General features: G+C 42.3%; 1 protein-coding gene across 1 annotated transcript in view; it reads right to left on the reverse strand.

Annotated features, from left to right (window-relative positions):
- The window catches only part of ZNF280D (zinc finger protein 280D), a 101560-nt gene extending 93714 nt beyond the window's left edge, over window positions 1-7846 (reverse strand). Inside the window, exon 1 of the mRNA XM_090270648.1 lies at window positions 7713-7846. The gene's annotated coding sequence lies outside the window, so the exon portion shown is untranslated. The remainder of the gene's footprint in view (window positions 1-7712) is intronic.
- Window positions 7847-10919: the final 3073 nt, after the last annotated feature.

The following is a 10919-nucleotide window of genomic DNA, read 5'->3' on the forward strand; positions in this document are numbered from 1 at the left end:
AGCTTCAATTACAAAACCCTAAGTTACCAAGTAGAATATTCCTCTTATAATTAATTAAAGAACTTAAGGAACTCATCACAAAATTTTGTCTTACCTTTTAACCACAATGTTCTTTTGCACAGGTCTAAATGTAGGAACAAAAAAGGAAGATGGTCTTTGTGTGGCTACAAAAGGTTTGTTTAAAAAGTACTACATTGTAGTAAGAACATTTGCCAAGAGCATTCAAATGTGACATATATTCATTGTAGGGGTGGTATGTAATTAAATGATTAAGATTTTTTTTTTCATTTTTCTAAGTAAATTCTTATTAAAATCTCTAATAAGTTGTCTGACATCCCTTTTTACTTCTGTAAATCATGATATAAATTATAAAATGATATAAAATAATTTAAAATGTTAAAACAATAAAATAGTTCCTTTCAATCTAGAGGGTAAATAGCAGTAATTATTGTTCCTGGTATACTGAGTGTTAAAAGATTCCTTAATAGAAAATTGCCTTGTAAAAATAAATAAAAATTCTAAGCGAACATGTTTGATAGTTACCGAGTAAACTGTCATTATTTATATCTTTTAAAAACCCTGACTAAAAGAAATCATTTATTTTTGAGTCCTTTGAAGCAAGAAAAGATTGTTTGGGATTATGTATTTAATAAGTGAATATGTCAAATAGTTTTTATCTTTCCAAAGTTACTTTTGAAATAACAAACTATGTCATCATCATTTCTAATCTCCTATCACCTAAAACTGGTTTACTTCTATTTACAAAAATTTCTTTTCCACTTAGGTAAATCCCCTGCTCGATTCCTATAGAAACAACCAACAAAAAAAAAATCTTGATATGATTCTAAATGTTCTCTTGAATAAAGAAAACAAATGTGGGGGAGGAAGGCATAAAATTATTTATTACTTTCCTTTGCCCTCCTCTCCCCTACTAGCACTGTCAATACTGAGTAGTAAAACACTGGACTGAAGAAGCAGGACTGGACTAGATAGCCTAACTGGAAATAACGGATTGAAGTCGGGATGTTAAGATTTGTAGTCCTCCAACATCAAACTACCTTAGAACTTTTCTATTTATCCCAGTTCACTTCTTCTATAAAGACCCTAAGCAGATTTTCAAAGGAGACAGTCTTTCTCACATCTACATTCTGCTGCTTCTCCCTTAACCAGCCTCAGATCTGATACAATTCCAAGTTCCCTAAACTACATGCTATTCCTAACCTCCAAATTTGCTCCCCTCCATTATCCCGCAACACCCACTTCTAAAGAGCTGTTCCCCATATGTCATTTCAGATTACTGCAGATAAATTCATACCAAATAGTAAGGCCAAAATATCACCCCATAGATTATAATACTCCCCGACTTACAATGGGGTTACATCCCAATAAACCCATCCTAAACTGAAAATAGCCTACATCAGCGGTTCTCAACCTGTGGGTCGCGACGCCTTTGGGGGTCGAATGACCCTTTCACAGGGGTCGCCTAAGGCCATCAAAAAACACATATATAATTACATAGTTTTTGTGATTAATCACTATGCTTTAATTATGTTCAATTTGTAACAATGAAAATACATCCTGCATATCAGATATTTACATTACGATTCATAACAGTAGCAAAATTACAGTTATGAAGTAGCAACGAAAATAATTTTATGGTTGTGGGTCACCACAACATGAGGAACTGTATTAAAGGGTCGCAGCATTAGGAAGGTTGAGAACCACTGCCCTAAATCAAAAATGCAATTAGTATACCTAGCCTACCAAACATCCTACTTTGCCTAGCTTACCTCAAATGTGGCTCGGAACACTTACGCCACTAGGTTATCATTCAAAGGCAAGAACATCACTCAATACCTAAACTATGTCATGAGCTATGCTTGCTTCCACAAACTAAAAAGGACTGCTGACCACAAAATTGAGCAGACACCAAAATGGTGACAGGACATCATGTGCAAATAGGACCATGTGCAAAAGGACCGAGTACAATACAATAACTATGTGTGTCTAAAAGAATTTAATCACTCCACACAACAGCCTGTAAATACAGAAGGCTCTCTACCAGCTAGGGAGAGGTGCCATAAGAATATAAGCTCACCCTCTCCATTCCAAAGTCACATAAAGTTTCTGTTCTGCTTTGCAGAACTCAGTCTTCTATTGGCACGAACTGAACCTAGGTTTGGGTTCTTGGCCTGGAAGGGTTTGTAACACATCCACCTACAGTTGGGCACAATCATTTGGCTGCTGCTATTCAGCATCATGAGAAAATATCATACCACCTATCATTAACACAAGAAAAGGTCAAAATTTAAAATTCAAAGTATAGTTTCTACTGAACATATACTGCTTTTGCACCATGGAAAGTCGAAAAATCATAAGTTGAACCACCCTAGGTCAGAGACCATGTGTACTTCCTAATTGCTAAAGAAAATCCTTATAATGGAGAGGCTATCACCACCTTATCCAAGAGATCAAATTAAAGATCACTAATAGGATAACCCTACTTTATGCCTCTTCTGATGTATAATGTAAAATACACTATATGACTTAGGTAAACCCAAAGAGGAAACTATCAAAAAACATACAGAATGTAGGTCATTTTTTTTTTTTTTAAATCCTCACCTGAGAGAGGGAAAGGGAGAGAGAGAAACATCAGTGTGAGAGAGAAACATCAACCAGCTGTCTCCCATTGGTGCGCCAACCGGGAACGGAATAGGCAACCTAGATATGTGCCCTGATGGTAAATCAAACCTACAATCTTTTGGTATACAGAAGGATGCTCCAACTAACTGACCAACCCAGCCAGGGACAGAATGGGGGTTATTCTACAAGATCACTGGCCTAGTCTCTTAAAAAGGTCAATGTTATCACACAGAAACACGCACACATACACACTCAAGCAGGAACAACACTGAATTTAAAAATTAAAAGAAACAAACACAAACGAATGTAATGCATGATTGGATACTGGTTCAAAAATAAATGATTAAAAAGGACATTTGGGGGACCACAGGAAAATGTAAATATAGATTATAGGAATTATTCTTAACTTTAACTGTTATTGTGGTATTCTGATAAAAAAGAAAATTGGCCTTAACATTATGATATACATACTGACACACAGTATACTTTGGTATGAATTGTCATGATCTCTGCAATGAGCTTTGAGAATGTTCACCCAAAAGAATGTGAAATAGGTAGATAAAGCAAATGTGGCGAAATGGTAATAACCATTAAAACTATGCACTATTCAACTTTTCAATGTTTGGGGGGGGAATAACATGAAAAATAAAAATAGGTTAAAGTTTCAGGAATGAATTATTAAAAACAATGTAAAAGAAGAAAGAGGCAACTGAGTATATTAACTTCTGTAGGTAAGCCTCCTTGCCTCTTCTCCACACTCACCTCACTCTCTTGAAAAATATAATATAGTGAATTGAGTACTGAATGAAGGAATCAGAAGACCTAAGGTTCCAGAAATCACTTCCCAGCCATAACCTCAGTAAAAAACTTTCCCCAGGCTCTTTCCTCACTTTCAAAAGAGTTCTATCACAGACCTCTGCAAAAGCAGTTTTGAGGCACAAATCAACAGGTATCAACAACAGACAGAAAAGCAAAATACAATTATAAAGGTATTTGCACTGATGTTCTAAAACATCCAGTAATCTTCATAAGATGGCGTCACAAGCAGACGTGGCTCACTTCTTTCCACAACCACATCAAAGTTACAACTAAAATACAGAACCACCACCAGCCAAAAAGGTAAGAAATCGAGATGAATGGAAATGTGACAACTACAGAATTAAAGAAACCATATCCATCAAGACAGGTAGGACGCGCGCAGATGCAGAACAGGCTGGTCTCTTCATGCGTGGTGGATAAAAATTCAGAAAGGATATATCAAGAGTGAGGAGTTCCACCTCCACACCAGGCCCACCAGCCCAGGGTACCAGTGCCAGAAAGATAAGTATCCACAACTTCTGTCTGCAAAATCCAGTGGGGATTGAGTCAGTGGAAGAAACTGCTGGAGCCTCAAGCAGCTCCTCTTAAAGAACATACACATGGACTCACCTACTCAGACTCACTCCCTCTGAGCTCCAGCACCAGGGTAGCAGCTTGAAAGTCACCCGTGGCATAGAGTGAGAAACTGAAGTATCTGGCATCAAGGCAAGAAGAGGTCATTGTTTCTTTTCTAAACCCTCACCCCACAGAGCCAGCACACTGATGCCATATCTGAGATCCATCAACCTGGTTAACAGTTTGACCCACCTTGGAGATCCCCAGAGATTCTGCCCCACCCATGTTATGGGCCCATCCAGGCTACTTTTCCATATGAACGGCTGGTCTTGGCTCATGCTTCACAACTTCCTAAATCCTATCACACAACCAATAGCTGGCCTTAGTGCGATCCAGGCCTGGCACTACCAGCAGCCAGCCTAGATTCACAGCTTGGATCTACCCGGGAATCTCTAAGTCCAGCACAAGTAGCAGCCATCTCAGACTGCTTTATAGCTCAGGCAGGGTGGCTCTGGACAAAACACAAGTGGGGGCTGACCGTGGCCTCCAACACCCAGGAAAACCCAGTGGCAGTGCACTCAGTGGACAGCTACAGACTATCAGAGCAGCACTACCCTGCCCCTGCACAGCTGATCCTCCACAGAGTAGAGGTTTGTGGTAAGTGGTCACAGCTATTCCTTGCAACTAACTGGCCTGGGTACATCCCTCCCATTGATCTGCCAACAGCAATCAAGGCTCAACTACATGAAAAGGGTGTACCCAGCCCACACAAAGGGTACACCTGAGTACCCAGGTTGGGGGATAGTAGAGGCTGTGCCACTGGACTCTACAGGACACCTACTATATTTGGCCAAGCTATCAAGACAGGGATTCAAAGCAGCTCCACCTAATACACAGAAACAAACACAGGGAGGCTGTCAAATTGAAGAGACAAAGAAACATGGCCCAAATGAAAGAACAGAACAAAACCCCAGAAAAAGAACTAAACAAAATGGAGCTAGCCAACCTAACATATGAAGAGTTCAAAACACTGGTGATCAGAATGCTCCGAGAAATGATTGAATACAGTCACAAAATAAAGGAAGAAGTGAAGATTATACAATGTAAAATAAAGAAAAATATACAGGGACCCAACAGTGATGGGAAAGAAGCCAGGATTCAAATCAACAATTCAGAACAAAAGAAGGAAATATACATTCACCCAGAACAGAAAGAAGAAACAATATTTGCAAAAAACAAGGAGAATAAAAAGACTGAGACGTCTCCAAAAGTGCCAACATCCGAATGAAAGGGAGACCAGAAAGAGAAGAGGAAGAGCAAGAAATTGAAAACTTATTTGAAAAAATAATGAAGGAAAACTTCTCTTAATTTGGCGAAGGAAATAAACATGTAAGTCCAGGAAGCACAGAGAGCCCCAAACAAGGTGGACCCAAAGAGGACCACACCAAGACACATCATAATTAAAATGCCAAAGGTTCAACATAAAGAATCTTAAAAGTAGCAAGAGAAAAGAAGATGGTCGCCTACAAAGGAGTTCTCATAAGACCATCAGTTGATTTCTGCAAAGAAAGTTTGCAGGCTAGAAGGGGCTGACAAGAAGTATTCAAAGTGATGAAAAGCAAAGACCTACAACCAAGATTACTCTATCCAGCAAAGCTATCATTTAGAATGGAAGGGCAGATAAAGTGCTCCTCATTATATGAAATGTTAAAGGGGCACATTTAAGAAAAAGATCAGCCCTGGCTGATATGGCTCAGTGGATTAAGTGCCAGTCTGTAACTGAATGGTCACCGGTTCGAAGCTCAGTCAGGACACATGCCTGGGTTGCAGGCCAAGTCCCCAGTTGGGGGTCTGTGAGAGGCAACGAATCGATATATCTCCCACACATTGATGTTTCTCTTTCTTTCTCCCTCCCTTCCCCTCTCTCTAAAAGCAAATAAATAAAATCTTAAAAAAAAAAAAAAGATCAAAACTCTGAACAATAAAATGACAACAAACTCATAACTATCAACAACTGCATATAAAAAATGGAAATAAAAACAAAGAAAACAACTAAGCAAACAACCAGATTAGGAACAGAATGTATGAAGATCATTTGGAGGGTTATCAACTGGGAGGAGGAAGAGGGAGAAACAGGGAAATGGTGCAGGGATTAAGAAGCATAATTGGTAGGAACAAAATAAACAGGGGGATGGTAAGTATAATATAGCAAAGAGTGAAGCCAAAGAACTTATACGCATGACCCATGGGCATGAACTAAAGGGACTAAAGGGGGACGGGGGGCGGGGGGATTGCTGAAGGGAATGGGGTTACCAGGCACAGGGATCAAAGGGAAAACTAGGACAACTGTAACAGCACATCAGTAAAATGTACTTTAAAAAAATCCAAACCAGACAGCCCTAACTTCATTCTGCAAACCAGGGCGTTTCAAGGGCCAGAGGCAGATTTAACAGCGGGCGCATCGGGCGCGCGCCCTGAGCCCTGCAATACCCCAACTTTACACTTTTTTCTAATGATACCAAGTCTGGTTTCATTGCTACAGGGCATAAAATATGGTTAACACGTATTTTTATTTTCCCTGTCTCTCTTTTTTTTAAGGGGCCCAATATTTTCTTCTGCGCCCGGGGCCTCAACTGACCTTAATCTGCCTGTTACCGGCACAGTAAGTTTCCGGTGAGAGAACCTTAGTTAGCACAGTAATCCCCCAATGCAGGACGCCTCATAAATGCCCAGAGGCGGCTTTGGTATTTTAAACTCTCCTGCTACGGTTTAGTTTTGTTTAATGGCACTAAAAGACGTCTGATTCTTAAGACACAGGCCAAACCTGAAAACCTCAAACAAATCTAAATTGGTAGAATTTTTAAACAACTCTTCGCAAAGAGAACCCCTTTAACGAAGGTCTCCAGTGCTAGCAGAAGCGGGCTCACTTTGACGTTTCTCTTCTCTAGCTGATTTCTCTTTAAAGCGTTAAAACTTGAGACAAGTTGGGAGGGACTGCTCAAAGTGAGATCATTCTTCCCGTCTCCTGAGAGGAAGCCTGAGAGCTCCCTTTGAAACCTGTACCTCCCAGTCCTCATTTCCCCTCACGGCCCTTCTTCAGGAGACAATAAACCCTGCCGAGGTCTACGCAGAGCGGGGAAGTCCCTTTGACAAGAGTGAGGGTGTGAGGGTTCCTTGACCAGTCACCTGGCGGGGGAATCTGGGCCCTAGGGTCTCCGACGCCTGGAAGTTCGTAACCGCCTGTGGCCGCTTTGCCTACGATGGGAGAGGCTCCGGGGAGGGCTGTTGTGAGAGGAGCACAGGTCTCCGCAAAACATCAGCACAAACTGTACGGGAAGACCAAAGGGAGATGGGTCCAGAGACAAAAGCCAAACCAGGCTGAGGGTGAACAGGCGCAGAGGCCTCTGGCAGTGAGGAGGAGGCAGCGGCGGCGGCCTGCGCGGCCCTGGCCTGCCGCCCCGAGCCAAATGCCGCGTCGCTCTGCGATCCCTCCCCACGCCGAGAACGGCGCAAGATGGCGGGCCGACTGCCGCTGCCGCGCAGCTGATCCCCTCCCCCGCTCCCTGGGCGCTCTCGGCGACCCACGCCGGCCTCGACACCCCCAGCCCAGCGCCCCCGGAATGAGGCGGCGCAGGCCGCGCGGGAGGGCCTCTGCCTGCTGCAGTGCGGGGCGGGCGGGGGCGGGGGGCGCTTACCGTGAACGGAGCGGATCGGCCTGACTGGGGCTTTGAGGAGGAGGAGAAAGAGGAGGAGGAAAAGGAGGAGCACGAAGAACTACACCACGGCGACGGTGGCGGTTCCCATTGCAGAGCAGGCAGTTCAGCGGCCGGGAGGGGGGTTGGGGGGTGGTTCTCGTGGAGCCTGCGCGCTGCCTCATGGGTAGACTCCGGGTCAGTATCCGCACGTCCGCGTTCCCTGTCTTCTCGGGGACTTGGGAGACGGGCTGGGCATGTGCCTTCCATCGAAGGCCACGGCACTCAGCCACGCGCCCGCCGCGAGCGAGGGCCTGGGCCTGGGCCTCGCGCGACTGTGCTTATCTTCCTGTCTGCTCGCCAGCCAGCCCCGGGCAGCAATCCCGAAAATAGGGCTGCATATGTAATAGTTCTCCGCAGGCTTGGAAGGTAAGAAAGTCTAGGAAGAGAGGCACCACTAAAAAGAGACACTTTGTGCCTAAGGCGCAGAGACATAAACTAGATAAGAGAAAGAAGTAGTCAGGTTCTTTTAATAATTGGCTAAGTATTCCCAATTTGTTTCAGTAGAGTTTGCTTGTGTCTCCTTTAATTCCTGACTGCCATATGGATGCCTATAATAACAACAAAGAAAGTTAAGATAAAGGCATGTACAAGGACACTAGCCCGGATACTGCTTGTATAAATGCTTATATAAACATTATATTCCTATCTGTAAGGAAAGTTTCCTCCCCCAGTTCTCACAATATCAATAGCAGTAGTGGTCCGGCTCTCAAGAGTAATCTGAATTTGAAATCTTGCCTCCTGTTAGATTCTTAACACATACACCACTGCACACAACACTGAATGGTGCTATACTTCCTGCCTATTTGAATTAGTTTCTTACTCCTCATTCTGACTGCTTCAAGCTCTTCTCTGTTGTTCATCATTATAGTTGCTTCCTTACCGATTACCATTCCCAGATCAATCTTCCCCAAAGGCCATTTTCATCACTGCTAGTGTCCTGACATGGCTACAGATAACCATGACCTCTTTTCCCAACTGGGCCAAGGATAGTCTACACAGCTTTCCCTTTCCTACTTGCCTTGAAAATAAGCTTTATAGGAAAAGACACAGAATAATCAAAATAACAAACATGGAAAGCTAAACGTTCAAAAATCTTGGTGCATTCTTAAGTCATTACATTTCAAATATAGTGCCTAACATTTAGCAAAGCATGTTAGAGTATGAGAATGAACTTAAGATTTCTCTCTGTATTCTAGAGCCTGGTCCTCAGTTTGCAGAGATAGGAAATTGAAGTTGTTAGCCCCCAGAGCTAGTTTAAATCTAGGGGTATGAGTCATTCATGCCAACCAAACTTTCTAGAGACTGATAAATAAACTAAAATTCCAACTTAGTCCTTTTTTTTTCCCCCATGAAAAACCTAACTGCCATGAAGACCAGAAAACTCTGGTCAACACGTTTTCACTCAAAAAGAACAGTTACGTGAGAAGCCAAATTATAAGCGTTCTCTGGTGAGTATGAAATCAACACACAGGAAGTAATTTGGATGATTTATGTAACTACTCCATCCTTAAAGTTCCTACCTTGTCTTCTAGAACACTACTCTTTTGGTTCTGTTCAGTTAGTATCCATCATTTTTCAGAGCTTCTCTTTCTCTGATTTGTATTGTCTGCCTCTTTCCATCCTGTCCACACTGTGGACAGTGTTCCTTCTCCTTGAGATCAGGTTCCATTCTTCCCTGACTAATTGATGTAGGTTATTTCCCAGCTTCCTTTCCACAACTTCTGATTTGTTCACTTATGCAATGTGGATGGAATAACCACCTCCAACTCCCAAGAATGATCTCACTAGCCTTAAAACAATAAAAATCACCCTTTTTTCCCTCTGAACCAGCTTTTGTTTCAGAATCCATTCAGAGTGAAGCACAGGATTTCTGTGGGCAAAAGAGAAGTTCGTTCTTTCTCTAGATGAAATGGTGTTCAAATGTAAATATTGGAAGAGCTACAGACTTTTTTTTCTTTCTACTAAGGACTGCCAACTGGGAATAAGACTAACGTGGAGGAGGAAGAGCTGGGCAAATCAATCATAGGAAAAGGAAGTCAATCCCTGAGAGCACCATAAACTTTCCAATCAAACCCAACCTGAACCCATGCTACCTCTAGACTTCTCTGTTATATGAGCCAATAAATTCCCTTTCTGTTTAAGTGGAAGGAGTCCAGAATAAGCCACTGTAGCATAAAAATTATTTTTAGCTGAAGACATTTGAATTCCTGAAATCTCATCTGCCTTAAAGCAGAACCCCCCCCCCCCACGGCCAGCGCACACACACAAAACTCAATTATCATAAATCTCCTCCCAGGGAACCACCAGGAAAGATTGATTCTTATCACTAGAGACAAGGAGAATTGTCATGACATCTAAGCTGGACATCGTATCTCCAATCTATTCTCCTGAGGGCCCATTTATCTTTCCCAAAAGTTGCTCGTTTTCCCGTAAGTACCCTCTTTCCCCTATCTACCTCCTGAAAGGTGCTTTGTTTTCACAGTGTCCTTTTACCACTCCCCTTCACCTATGGAAAAGATATATAAGCCCCAAATTCTAATCATCCCTGTGAGCTCTCCTATATAGTATGTGATTAAAATGTTTTTTCTCTTGCTAGCCTGCCTTTTCTCAGTTTAATTCACAGGCCTCCAAAAACCAAATCTAAGAAGGTAGAGCAAAAGATTTTCCTTTCTGACAAACCAGTTTGAGTTGGGTTTTCTGTTACCTGCAACTGAAAGCAACTGGTGGAGACAAGACCATGTCTTATTTTCTTTTTATGTATCCAGGAAACCCCCCCTTGCCGAGCTCCCTTACTTCTACACCAGGCCATGTGGCCATTTCTAGCCAGTGAAATGTAGACAGAAGCAGTGATTTCCCAATCTAAGCCTGACCTTTAAAATTTCCAGTGATTTATAGTTCCTTTTTGTTGTTTACACATTAGTCTGCCAGGTACAGAAAACTCTGGAGCTAAAGGATGGCAGCAACATGAGAAGGAAGAACATTGGGACTCTTAATAATGACACAAGCGCATCCTCCACACTCACTGGACTGATTAGAGCAAAACATAAACTTTTATTGCGTTATCACACAGAGATTTGAGGGTTTTTAAGTCAATGTAAGAAATGTCCAAACCTGTAGAGAATTTTTTAAAGTTTATTTGAGCCAAGC

The sequence above is a fragment of the Furipterus horrens genome, unplaced genomic scaffold (genome assembly GCF_987537825.1).
Source record: "Furipterus horrens unplaced genomic scaffold, mFurHor1.1.pri manual_scaffold_3, whole genome shotgun sequence".
NCBI lineage: Eukaryota > Metazoa > Chordata > Mammalia > Chiroptera > Furipteridae > Furipterus > Furipterus horrens.